Below are 12,814 nucleotides of genomic sequence, written 5' to 3'. Positions count from 1 at the left end.
CCTCAGAGTTTAGCCTACTCCATATGAGTAGGTATGTTCTCTACCTATTTCACACACACACTCAATTTTGACAGGGATGATTGAAAGGAAAACACTGAGCAGTTGGTAAGCAAGAGCTACAACCAACTTCTGAAAAGATTTTGTTAATACCGTCGTCAGAGGACTTGTCAAGATTAGAATGAGAAAAAAAAATGAGGAGGGGCTGCAGCTCAGTGGTAGAGCACGTGCTTTGCATGCAGAAGGTTCCAGGTTCAATCCCCGGCATCTCCAGGTAGGGCTAGGGCAAAATCCTGCCTGAAACCCTGGAGAGCTGCTGCCTGTCAGTGTCGACAATACTGGGCTAGATGGACCCAGGGTCTGACTCAATATAAGGCAGCTTTCTGTGTTGCTATGATAATAGAGTGTACCTATGAACCATTGATTTCCTTTCTACGATGGGAAGGAAAAGCTTGTCTCGTGTTGCTTGGGATTATTCACAAAGAACAGTGCATAATAGCTTGTTCTGTCCTCATGTGTGTTTCACAAAGAAAAATCTCTAAAATCAAACTGGGGGAAGGATATCATCCTAAGACTATCCTGAGTAGCAAAACAACAAAGAGATCTCATAGGCTGAGACTCCTCTTATTTCTTAATGTTCTCCTGGCATCTTATTCATACAAGATGCAGTGTTGCAGTGTGCATGACAGGCGCACCTCTCATGGAAAACAAGGTACATCCCAACCTTCAAGAAAACATATAAAAAATCTCCACCAACACCACACAAGCCAGTGGAGATTTCTGCAGTCGAATATGGCAGGGCGATGGCAGATCAGTCCAAAGAGACCTTAACCTAAGGGTACTTCTGCTGTGGCTTGTAAAAGGGGAAGTCGCACCTTTTCCTCGAAGTAGAGAGGAGGTGTGAAGACAGTTCATGCCTCTCTTCATGGGGAAGACAACATTGGACTCCCACTTCTCACATTATACCAGCAGTGCAAACACAGGAAACACAACTTGCTTGTTTTTGCCACATGTGACTCTGAAAGGGTGGAGAGGAGTCCTTGGAATTCAGACAGCGTTTCTTCTCATGCTCTCCACCTTCTGATTTTCAGGCATACTAAGGCTTTCTTCACACAGAGCTTTTATCCTGCAATTGACATTGCTCCTTCACGGAAGTTGGCGGGCTCTTTACATGACGCTGTGACCCTCCAGGGCGTCTCCTGCACTAAATGCCCTTTGTTCCGTTTTTAAATGGATTGCAGATAATGAGCTATCAAATTACCCCCGTTGTGTTCCACTTCAGTTTCCTCCATGAAAAGAGGGAAAGCGGCAAGAAGAGGAGCGAGATCAGCGAAAGATAATGGAAGACTCAGATATGGGGAGAAGGAGTGGGGAAAGGAATAGGGATGTACGAAATGACTTACCTGTTTCGTTTCGTGACATCCATGGTGGGGGGGAGGCGTTACGCCCCTCCCCCTGAAATCCTCGACGGCCAGCCAGCTCCGCTCTGCAGCAACTCCACAGAGCCACCGGCCAGGGCCACCCACAGTGACATCCGGCCACTGCTGGGCTGCGCACGGGTGCAAATGGCGGCCGCCGTAGCCACTGCCATTTGCGTCCCTTTTTTTCCCCATGATAGGCTAAGTAAATATTTACGTAGCCTATCACAGCAAAAAAAGGGAACACAAATGGCGGTGGCTATGGCGGCCGCCATTTGCATTCCCTTGTTTTTGCCGTAATAGGCTACGTAAATATTTATGTAGCCTATCACGGCCTCCTCAGGGACGCAAATGGCGTCCCTGTGTTAGCCGTGATAGGCTACGTAAGTATTTACGTAGCCTATTACGGCAAAAAAAATACGTAAGTATTTACGTAGCCTAGCATGGAGAAAAAAAGGGAACGCAAATGGCGGTGGCAGACGCGGCTGCCATTCGCAAAGCAGCGCAAATGGCACCAGGTAGGTGCTCTGTTTCGCGTGCCTTTCATGGGGTGGTGGGGCAGGGGGGCTTCGTTCCACCACGGATTTTGGGGGGCCGAATGCACTGACATTCGGCCTCACTGAGATCCGTGGCAGAATTCTCCGCCATCCCTAGAAAGGAAGCCGGTGAAAAAGGGAGTCGTCGTCATCCTGCATTTAAAACCGAAGCAGAAAGCCCTGTTTTAAATGCAGGATTTTAGGCTGGTGTAGAGATGCCCTAAAAGTCATGGGAAAGGAAAAGAAACTCAAGAGTTATACAAACAGGATGTTGGCTCTTTTGGTCAGTACCAAGACCTGGAACGTTTGCTTGGGATTCCCATGACCATGGTAAACAATTATGCCAGCACTCGTTAATCAAGGACATAAAACTGTCAGGGCTCATTTCCAGCTACCTAAATCATCTCATTTTCATCTGTGCTGGCATTCTGAACAGTTCTGCTTTCCTGGACTAAGTGAAGAGTTCATTCACCAAGGCTGAGGGTGCTTCCACTCACTTACTTACTTACTTACTTATTTATATCCCGCCTTTTTTCTCTTGCAAAGAACCCAAGGCGGCTTACATTATCCTCCTCCTCCTCTCCCTTTTATCCTCACAACAACAACCCTGTGAGGTGGGTTGGGCTGAGAGTCTGTGACTGGCCCAAAGTCGCCCAGTGAGCTTCCATGGCTGAGTGGGGACTAGAACCCAGATCCCCCGGCTCCCAGTCCAGCACTCTAGCCACTACACCACACTGGCTCTCACACTAGGTGATTATTCTGGAATAGCCACACTCCATTCTCTCTTTTATGATGGGCCATCTATAGGACACAAACACCCCCCCCCCCCGTTTTCCCCATGGTTCTTGCACCTTTTCTCAGATAGCAGAAAAATCCAACTTTAAAAGAAAAAATAGAACGGAGCAGAAGTGCAGACTCCACAGGCGCCGATGGTTTGCAGTGCTGCTCTTCTATTACGATTTGGAACGAGGTGTGGCTTTGATGCGTGCAGTGAGATTTCACAGCCTGAAGACCATGCTGACACCTTTTATTCCCTCCTCATGTTGCTTCCCTTCATGCCCGCTTTCTATGCTTGCCCCCCTGAGAAGCACCTGCCCTGCCAGAGCAACGCAGTGAAATGTTTCCTTTCTTTCATTTAGGAGCACAGGAAGCTGCCTTATGCTGAGTCAGACCCTGGGTCCATCTAGCCCAGTATTGTTAAGACTGACCGGCAGCAGCGGCTCTCCGGGGTTTCAGGCAGGCTTCTTCCCTTGCCCTACCTGGAGATGCCAAGGATTGAACCTGTGACCTTCTGCATGCCAAGCAAGTGCTCTACCACTGAGCCATGGCCCCCTTGTAAATATATCCTGTATTTTCTTTTTAGTTTTAATCCAGAAAGCTGGCTTCTCTCACCCTTCCCCCCCACCCCAGTAGTTTTCTCGCTCCACCGCTGCTGCTGCCTCAGTTGTAATCCCCCCTACCCTAGCAGAGGAGAGGACAAGAGGTCTGACCAAAGAGCACTTTGAAGGGAAGCCATGGTGGCAGTGGCGGCAGCAACATGGGGTGTGTGGAGCCCTGCAAGAGCAGCTGCACTCCCCGATGGGGATGGATGAATCTCTTTCTTGTTCTGTAATGTTCATGTTTTATCAAGCACAACTTTGTTCCATTGAGTTCTTGCTTCAATTAGGAAAAGAAAGAACAAAATTAGATCCATATGAAAATTCATACGCATTTTCAGGCTCAGGAAAATTTATGTGCAGTTTTTCTCTGCAGTTGTGTATTTTTTAATTTATATATGGTGTGGGGAACAGACACCGCCCATCCACTATGCCACTCCTACCGTGTGGACAGAACATAGTGGATGTACAAAAGAAGTAAAGTTCTATACCAGGCAGATATAGAGTTTTTCTACACAAGGCATGTATTGTGTGTTCGTCATTCCTTACTCTTTGTTGTTTATGGGTTCTTTAGATGATGTTGTGATACTCCGGTTTTGCTTCTGTTTTTTAAGAGCACTTTCCTGAGTTTTTTTAGAGTGGGAAAATGGAATATTATTTCTGAAAATGAAAGAAAAGCTATTTTCCTACTTGTGTAATTGCATTATTCCACTATAGCACAGAGCCACCTAGAGGTTATGTAGCAGAAAACCAGGAAAAGAAAAGCTCTTTGTGTAGAGCTCACATCTCAATTCTGCGACAAAACTGAAAGTAGACACAACGGATTAACAGCCTTGTGTAGAAAAGCCAATACATTTCCCCTGCTCTTTCTTTCGCTTTAAGAATTAAATGCTGCATTTTCCCTCCTCTAAAAAAACTCACAACAAGTGCCACTTAAACACAGAAGCGAAACTGGAGGGTCACGATGTGGTTTAAAGAACCCATAAACAACCGTGAGGAGGGAATGACAAGCATATGATAAATGCCTTGTGTAGAAAAGCCCCCAAATGTAGCAGCTATTATAGCACATGCTATGTTAGTGGAATACCATATGCCTAATACCAGGCAAATAACAGCAACAACAGGCTGGATCCAGAGTGTCCCTTCCGCAAATCTTCATGAAAGGGATGGAGATTCAGTGGAGATTCCCACTGGAGGAAGGAGAGGCAGGCAATGTTTACCGATTCCCCCTTCAGCCCCCAGCGCCACTTCTCATGCTGTTCCAGAGCATTCTGGAACAGCTTTCAGGGGCCTGCAGAAGAAAGGGAGAGTCAGAGAAACAGTCTGGATTCAAGCCAATAGATATAATTCTATAAAAGGGTTATGGCTGAACAACATCATTGTAGGATGGTGTTTCCTCGCTTGCCCTGCTTGTAGCTATAACAATATGTGTTCCCATTAGGGGCCAAAACAGTCGTTACTTTAAAAGTGGGTCTTGCAACAATGTCGTTTTCATTTTTACTCTAGAGTAGATAAGCCCCCCCCCCCCGGCGCCCCGATAGGGACCCTAGCATGGTGGATGGAGGGCTTCTAAGATCCAGATCCACTAGAGTAAAAGTGAAAAGAAGACATAGCTACTATGCACAAGTCATGTCTGTTTTGGCCTTAAGTTATCCACATCTGCAGAACTTGGATTCTCCTATGTGAGCCCCAGAATGAGATCAGCATCAGAGTTGAGTCATAAGTGATATTCTTCAGCTGGAGATACGTTTCATTATCGTCCTGCAGTTCATTCGCCATAATGCTACTGGGCTGAGTGGGGCGAGCACATGCAGGGTGCTGGTGGGAGACAGGCCCAAGGCAACATAGTTTGCTTATTTGGGAGTTATCAACAGCAGTCATTCCTGCTATGTTTATAATTCTGAGGCTAACGAGTTTAGCTGAGAAGGTTGGTATCATTGTGATTAACTGAACACACAGAGTTGGATCCAGATTTAGTCATATTTAGAGCAGACACATTGAAATCAATGGGCCTTACATTAGCCATGGTGAGCTGGTCTCATTGATTTCAGTGGGTCTACTCCAGGGATTATTAAATCTGAATCCAACCCAGTAAAATTAAACCATGTTCCCTGGCAGGACTGAGACACTGGCATGCCTTTCTTTTCTGTTCTTACAAGCAACCCAAATCTTTTCTGCAATTGAGTGGTCTTAAGATATAGGCAGTACAGGTCCACAACAAGGAAACTTAATTTGATTCTTGAAATTACATATTGTTTCAGTATTAATTTAGGAATTAATTTGATTCATAAACACATATTAATGAATGAATGAATTAATTAATTACATTTATATCCTGCCTTTTTTCCTCCTTAAGGGACCCAAAGTGACGTACCTAATCTTCCCCGTCTCCATTTTATCCTCACAACAACAAACCTGTGAGGTAGGTTGAGCTGAGAGTCTATGATTGGCCCAAAGTCACCCAGTGAGCTTCCATGCCTGAGTGGGGACTAGAACCCAGATCTCCCGACCCCAGTCCAACACTCTAGCCACTGCACCACATGGGCTCTCTAATGCACTAATGTGATTCGTAAACACATACGCACACACATGCACAAAGGGCATTTAGGCTTTCTTCACACAGAGCTTTTATCCTGGGATAGAGATTGCTCCTTCACGGACGTTTGTGGGCTCTTTACATGATGCCGTGACCCTCCAAGGCGCCTCCTGCACTAAATGCCCTTTGTTCCGTTTTATAATAGATTGCAGATAATGAGCTATCAATTTACCCCGTTGTGTTCTGCTTGAGTTCCCTCCGTGAAAAGAGGAACAGTGGCAAGAAGAGGAGCAAGACCAATGAAAGATAATGGAAGACTCAGATACGGGGAAAAGGAGGGGGGAAGGGGAGCGGGTGAAAAAGGGAGTCCTTGTGATCCTGCATTTCAAACAGAAGCAGAAAGCCCCGTTTTAAATGCAGGATTTTAGGCTGGGGTAGAGATGCCCTTAGTGCAGGGGACACCTTGGATGATCACGGCGCCACGTAAAGAGCCCGCAAACTTCCGTGAAGAAGCAATCTCAATCACAGGATAAAAGCTCCGTGTGAAGAAAGCCACTGAGAATTTGTTGTTGTTGCATCATCCCTCATTTTCGCTTGTAAATCACTTTGAGCCTTATGTTTTGAAACAAAAGAAATAAAGGGGTTCCGTTACAGAGTTCCTTAGAATAGGCAAACTTAAAGGCAAACATTCCTTGACAGACAATAATGCAGTAAATGAGTCTTGAACTCTGTACTTTTAAGTATAATACTAGTAGCAACGGCACCCTAACCTGGAAGAGGCTGGGCTGGGCTGAGAATTGCCTTAGGGTGCATCCGATCTTCTTGGATACTCTGTGTGCAAAGTGGAAATGCTCGCATTCTTAGGGTGGTGGGCCCTCTGCTGTTCTCGAGGCCCTGGCAAATGCCCAACCCTGCCACTCCCTGGAGCTGGCTTGTCAATCTGGGGGCTCCCTAATTCGAATGCTGCAACAACATGGATTTCCTTGGGTCTGAAAAAAAAATGGCACGAATGTTGAGGAGCATTATATAGAGACTGAAGAAACCAAAGTGGAGGAGGTGGATACGTCTCCCTTGAATGTTCTTTCCCCACATCCACCCTGCTGCCACTACTAAGGGCAACTGTAATTAGAGGGCAGCGGGGAGGAAAGACAACGGAAAATGTATTTAGAGGGGCAGGGGAGGAAAGACAACAGAAAAGAGCCATGGTGTGACCTGCTCACCAGTCGCTCCCTCACAGCCTACAGCTCCCTATCTACATCAGCAGTCAAAACAAGGGCTGCATTCCATCCAATTGAGCGGTTCGCATCTCTCCAGCCAAGCTCACAAGAGTCTCCCAGACAAGCAGCGCTTTCCCTCGCTCCACCCCCTGCTTCAAGGGAAACATTTCCAGGCCTCTGTGCCCCCACCCTCCTTCCCCCTTTCCTTCTCCTGAGTCAGCCTGCCGCTTCCAAATCTGGAACAAGCCAGCCAGCCCAGCAGCAACTCTGGGGAAAGCGAGAGCACTCCCTCTGGCGGAGCATTCATTCAAGGATGTCTCAGGCTGCCCGCTTCCGAAACCAGAAACCCAAAGAGTTCAGATACTACAGTTAAGGCAGGGGTGGGCAACTTGTAGCCCTCCAGATGTCTGGGCCTAGAACTTCCCTGACCACTGACTGTGCTGATAGGAGTGGTAGGCCAAAACATCTGCACTCAGGAGAAGGACACTGCCCTGGGATCCTGTGGATGAAGAGTAGTTTATAAATGTAATAACAACAACAATTTGCAGCACGTTATTATTGTCACACCTTTCCTGTATTTCCCCACATTAAAAAAAAAAAATCAAAAACAGTAGCAAGAAAAACATATCTTATCATAGGCTGCTCTTTCTTCACTTTAAGAGCAAGAACACAGAAGAAGCCCTGTGCCATTTAGACAAATATGGAGATAATCAAAACGTGGAGAGGGGGAGTGGGATCACTGCCACGCAAAGTTCCTGCACAGCCATGGACTTACTACGAGCAACTATCTCTCTGCCTTGTTTGCCCCATAAGATCCATTCAAGCCAATTCCACAGAGCTGGTTTGGGGACAGACAAGATAAAGTTGATAAAACTCATCAGGCTCTCTGCACAATGAACAGACCATATATCTGAAAAGTATTAATGGCTTACACATTGGAACCAGCAATAAAACGTTGCAATGTGTCCTCATCTCCTTCCTTTTTTTTTTTTTCCCCAACAAATATTCAACATTCCATGGCTTCTGAGCACACAAAGTCCTCATTTTGGGGGGTTGGGGCAGGTTGGACATTTTATTTATTTGTCTGCCTATCTATCTATCTATCTATCTATCTATCTATTCATTTCATTTCTATACTGCCCAACAGCCAAAGCTCTCTAGGAGGTTCATATTTCCCAGATATGAATCCTCCTGTATCCAGTGACCTGAACCTCTGAGTAATAAAAACCTTTTTTGCTCCAATACTGCCAGAAAACCTGGTGTCACGATAGGCCCTGACATTGCTTGCTTGTGAGAGAGAGTGGCTCTAAGAACACAATCTCCAAAGTTTAGGCCAAGCTTGGTTGGAAATGCCTGGACAACTACAAGTGGGGATGTTGGTCTCATTTCTCACCTTAAACTGTGTTTTGTCTGTGGCCATGGAGTTCCGAAGGCAAGAATTCAGGTGGGACTTGTGAAAGGCAAAACACAGGCTGTCCTCTGCAAAGAGGCTTACGGACTCTTCAAATAGTTCCTGGTGCTTGGGAGGAAGTCCACTGCTCTCCCTGGGTACAGAATGGCCTCTTTTGGATGTAACAATCAACAAGTGTTTCCCTAGAACTCTGTCTTATCATTACATTCAAACTGGGCCAGGGCCCCAAAACCTTGGCTTATTTTTTAAATTCATTTTTATTGTGAAATTTCAAATCTATTTATCTATCTACCCATTCAGAGAGAGAGAGAGAGAGAGAGAGAGAGAGAGGTATGATTTGTTGTGTTCAATAATGTCACATGCGTGCGCACACGCACACACATGTATAGAAGGAAACAATGTAAATAATGGGACCTGGAGAAGAGCCTTCAGTGTGGTGGCCCCCTTTTTGTGGAGCTCCCTGCATCTGGAGGTCAGGTAGACACCAACATTGTTGTTTTCAATGCCTCCTGAAAATATCTTTATTTCAGGAAGCTTTCCTTAACTGGCCATCCATAGTTTTGACTGGCATCCTGTTTTTTTAAAATAACACAATTTTAATATGGTGTTTTATTCTTTTACGTTTTTATCTTTTATTGTTCACCATTCTGGAATCTGTTTGAGGTTTGGAGCAGTATATGACTGTTGTAAATGAATGAAAATATGGCAAACATGTCCCTATTTTGTCAAAGATGGCCACAAGATGGCAGTAAAACACTACAAACAGGATTACTGTGATGAAGGCGCACTTGCTCAAAAAGTGGATTCTGAAAGTTTTGCATGCTCTGCCTCTGCTAAGCTTACAGAAAACCTTACCTGCTACATCAGTGGTGAAAAATGCATCTGTTAGGATGAATGCATCACTTTATAGAAACTCAAGGGGGCAGCAACAAAGCCATCAGAAGAAGTGCCCTTATTTATTCTGTATGATGAGAAAGCTAGACTTAGTCAGTGTCACTTATTCCCCTGTAACTTTGAGCCTACATTGCAATATACTGTCCTGTGGGATACTGTTAGTGCTTTTCAGTCAAACATTGCTTTTAATTAAGATGCTGTTATGGTAGCACTTGTTTTTTTCATACAGGAAGTCCCAGGTTCAATCCCTGCCATTTCTAGGTAGGGCTGGGATGGGAACAGCTTCTGTCCGAGACCCTAGAAGTCGCTGCCATTCAGCGGAGACAATTCTGAAGTAGATGGACCCAGAGGTTTGACTCAGTTCAAGGCAGCTTCCTATGTTCTTAACCACGCCATTATATATGATAATATCAGTTCTATGTGTACACATCATGTATTTGTTAACAGAAAGTAATGGCAGATGACAGGTAAATTGCAACTCAAACAAAAAAGACAAAACGGATGTAGAAAAGAGGAACAGAATGGAAAGAAAGGTAAGTATGAGAACGAAAGTACTAAGTGTGGCATGTAAGCCTGTCTTGTGGGGGTACCAACACACTGGAAAACAAGCATGAAAACTAGAAAGGGCTTCTTTTTGTTTAGTGAGGCAGTCTTAGATGCAGCCTCAAGAGACAGGCAGGTAGGACCTCCCAAAGTGCTCCTACTTTCTGGCCCATTAGAGCTATTCTGTCAGGTGCTGTCAGTCCAAAGAAAATCCAAACTGATCATTTGTCCAAGTCAATTGTATGGCAGGAAGAACGTTACAGTTACTGTATCCCTGGAGGATATTTATTTATTTATTTATTTATACATTTCATTTCTATAAAGCCGCCCAATACCCGAAGCTCTCTGGGTGGTTCACAAAAATTAAAACCGAACAGCACACAATAAAACAATTTAAAATATATAGAACATTAAAACCACAATATAACAATACAACCACTATCAAACCTAGCAGCAGTGCAGGAGTTTAAAATACAGATTTAAAACAGCAAAGCTAAAAGTTTAGAAAGCTAAAATGCCTGGGAAAATAAAAAGGTCTTCACCTGATGCCGAAAGGAATACAATATAGGTGCCAGGCGAACCTCACTAGGGAGCTCATTCCAGAGCCGGGGTGCCGCAGCAGAAAAAGCCCTCCTCCTAGTAGACACCCGCCTCACTTCCTTTGGCAGGGACTCATGGAGAAGGGCCGCTGAGGATGATCTTAAGGTCCGGGCAGGCACATATGGGAGGAGGCGATCCTTCAGATAACCTGGCCCCAAGCCATTAAGGGCTTTAAATGTTAATACCATCACTTTGAATCGGGCCCGGAAATGGACCGGCAGCCAGTGCAGCTGAAAAAGTACTGGCGTAATATGAACTCGCAGGCCAGTCCCTGTTAACAATCTTGCTGCCCTATTTTGGACCAGCTGAAGTTTCCGGACTGTTTTCAAAGGCAGCCCCACATATAACACATTGCAGTAATCCAGACAAGAAGATATCAGAGCATGGATAACTGTAGCTAGGCTATCTCTGTCCAGATAAGGGTGTAGTTGGTATACCAGCCTAAGCTGATAAAAAGTGCTCCGTGCCACTGAGTTCACCTGTTCCTCCCTCAAGTGGCAGTTCTGGATCCAAGAGCACCCCCAAACTACGAACCTGATCCTTTAGGGGGAGTGCAACCCCCTCCAGAACAGGTTGAATATCACCTAGCTGGGCAGACGAACCACCCACTAACAGTACCTCCGTCTTGTCTGGATTGAGTTTCAGTTTATTGGCCCTCATCCAGTCCATTACCGTGCCCAGGCCCTGATTCAGAACAGCCACTGCCTCACCTGGGTTTGATGAGAAAGAGAGGTAGAGCTGGGTGTCATCCGCATATTGATGGCACCTCAGCCCACACCTCCGGATAACCTCCCCCAGCAGTTTCATGTAGATGTTAAATAGCATGGGGGATAAAACAGAGCCCTGTGGAACCCCATGGCACAATTGCCATGGCACAGAGCAATAGTCCCCCAGCACCACCTTCTGGAATCGGCCATCCAAGTAGGAGCGGAACCACTGCAGTGCAGTGCCCCCAACTCACCCGTCTCCAGAGGAAAGGCACACTGAACTCTATACAGGGTACCCTAATGGCAGAGGCATATTTGCCCCCATTTGACATCTTCATTCCATTGCATAGTGTTCCAATTACAGAGAAATCTCCCCTGTGAGCACATACTTGCTAGTAATATAGGTTGCTTCCAGGTGAGGCTTTTACGGAGCCTGCCTCATTCACGGATGTTTACAGGGGTGGGGGGTGGATGAAGAGGTCTTCTACTTGTGACCCTCTCATGTTTTCTTACCACTTCTTCCTTCTTTTTCCTTAAAGCACAAAATCCGCTAAGTAGAAAAGGATGGAAGAGCAGCACAACGCCTTCTGATTGCTAGCGCTAGGAGCTGTCCGTCGGGAAGCATCCATACAGCTCGCATTCTGCAACTATAGCTGCATTCCTAGCTGCAACTGGAAATCCCACGTCCCACAATCCAAAGATTGTCGACAAATGTGAAGGGAAAACTCCCATGCAGCAGTAGCTTGCCCCCATTTTCAGTTTGCCGTCACAGATGCCCACTCCCTCAGTCAGGGCCTGCTCCACGTGGATGAAGAAAGCAGAACATGTGCAGGCAAGCATTCCCCCGGAGTCTGGCGCTGGCCCCGGGTGGGCGGTGGAGGGCTGGCTGGCTGGCTGGCAGGTGGGGGGCCGTGGCCTTGGTAGATGAGGGCCTTCAGAAGGCGATGGTGGCGGGGACCCATTGGCAGCACTATGCCGAGGGCCCACTGGAGTCTGGCACTGGCCCTCCTACAAACCTGGAGTTGTAGGCCAAAACACCTGGAGGGCCACCAGTTGCCCACTCCTGCAGTGTGCGTAGTGCCATTGGAGGCTTTCTGCCATCAGAGGCTGGGGAATACTAGTGGGAGGGGGTTATTGCCCTCCTGTCCTATTTGTGGGCTTCCCACAGGCATCTGGTTCACCACCATGTGATAGGGCTTTGGTCTGATCCAGCAGGGTGAATCTTGGGTTCTTACAAATCTTCATTGGTCTGAGCCTCAGAGGGGGAACTGCTGCTGTACCAGGTTCAGGGATCTAATATATATATATATCACAGCAGTGCTAAACTCTAAGCTGCTTTTAAGAGTACAAAAGATCTTTTTTCTGTTTGCGTAGGGCAAGCTGGAACTGTGGCTGGCTTTCCCTGCATTTAGCCTCTGGCTGCACCTTTAACGTGTGTGGGCACAACCCAAAAGAGCCTGCAGAACACAAGCAGCTGAGCTCCATGTTGAAAGAGAGGGCATACTCTGTACTGAGGGAGTCAAGCTGTAATGCTGCACTTCCCAGGGAGTGAGCCGTATGAAACTCTGTGGAACTTTGC

At 46.3% G+C, this 12,814-nt stretch overlaps 1 long non-coding RNA gene across 1 annotated transcript; it reads right to left on the bottom strand.

Annotated features, from left to right (window-relative positions):
- Positions 1-3,318: 3,318 nt before the first annotated feature.
- Positions 3,319-7,231, bottom strand: LOC146354546 (uncharacterized). The gene is made up of 3 exons (XR_014787428.1): positions 7,084-7,231; positions 6,634-6,852; positions 3,319-4,618 (listed from the first exon to the last, which is right to left on the bottom strand). It is a non-coding gene; the product is annotated as an uncharacterized LOC146354546 (long non-coding RNA).
- Positions 7,232-12,814: the final 5,583 nt, after the last annotated feature.

Source organism: Heloderma suspectum, chromosome 2 (assembly GCF_057233095.1).
Source record: "Heloderma suspectum isolate Gila_16-S chromosome 2, 16-S_ref, whole genome shotgun sequence".
Taxonomy (NCBI): Eukaryota; Metazoa; Chordata; class Lepidosauria; order Squamata; family Helodermatidae; genus Heloderma; species Heloderma suspectum.
This window is presented reverse-complemented; position numbering and strand designations above follow the sequence as displayed.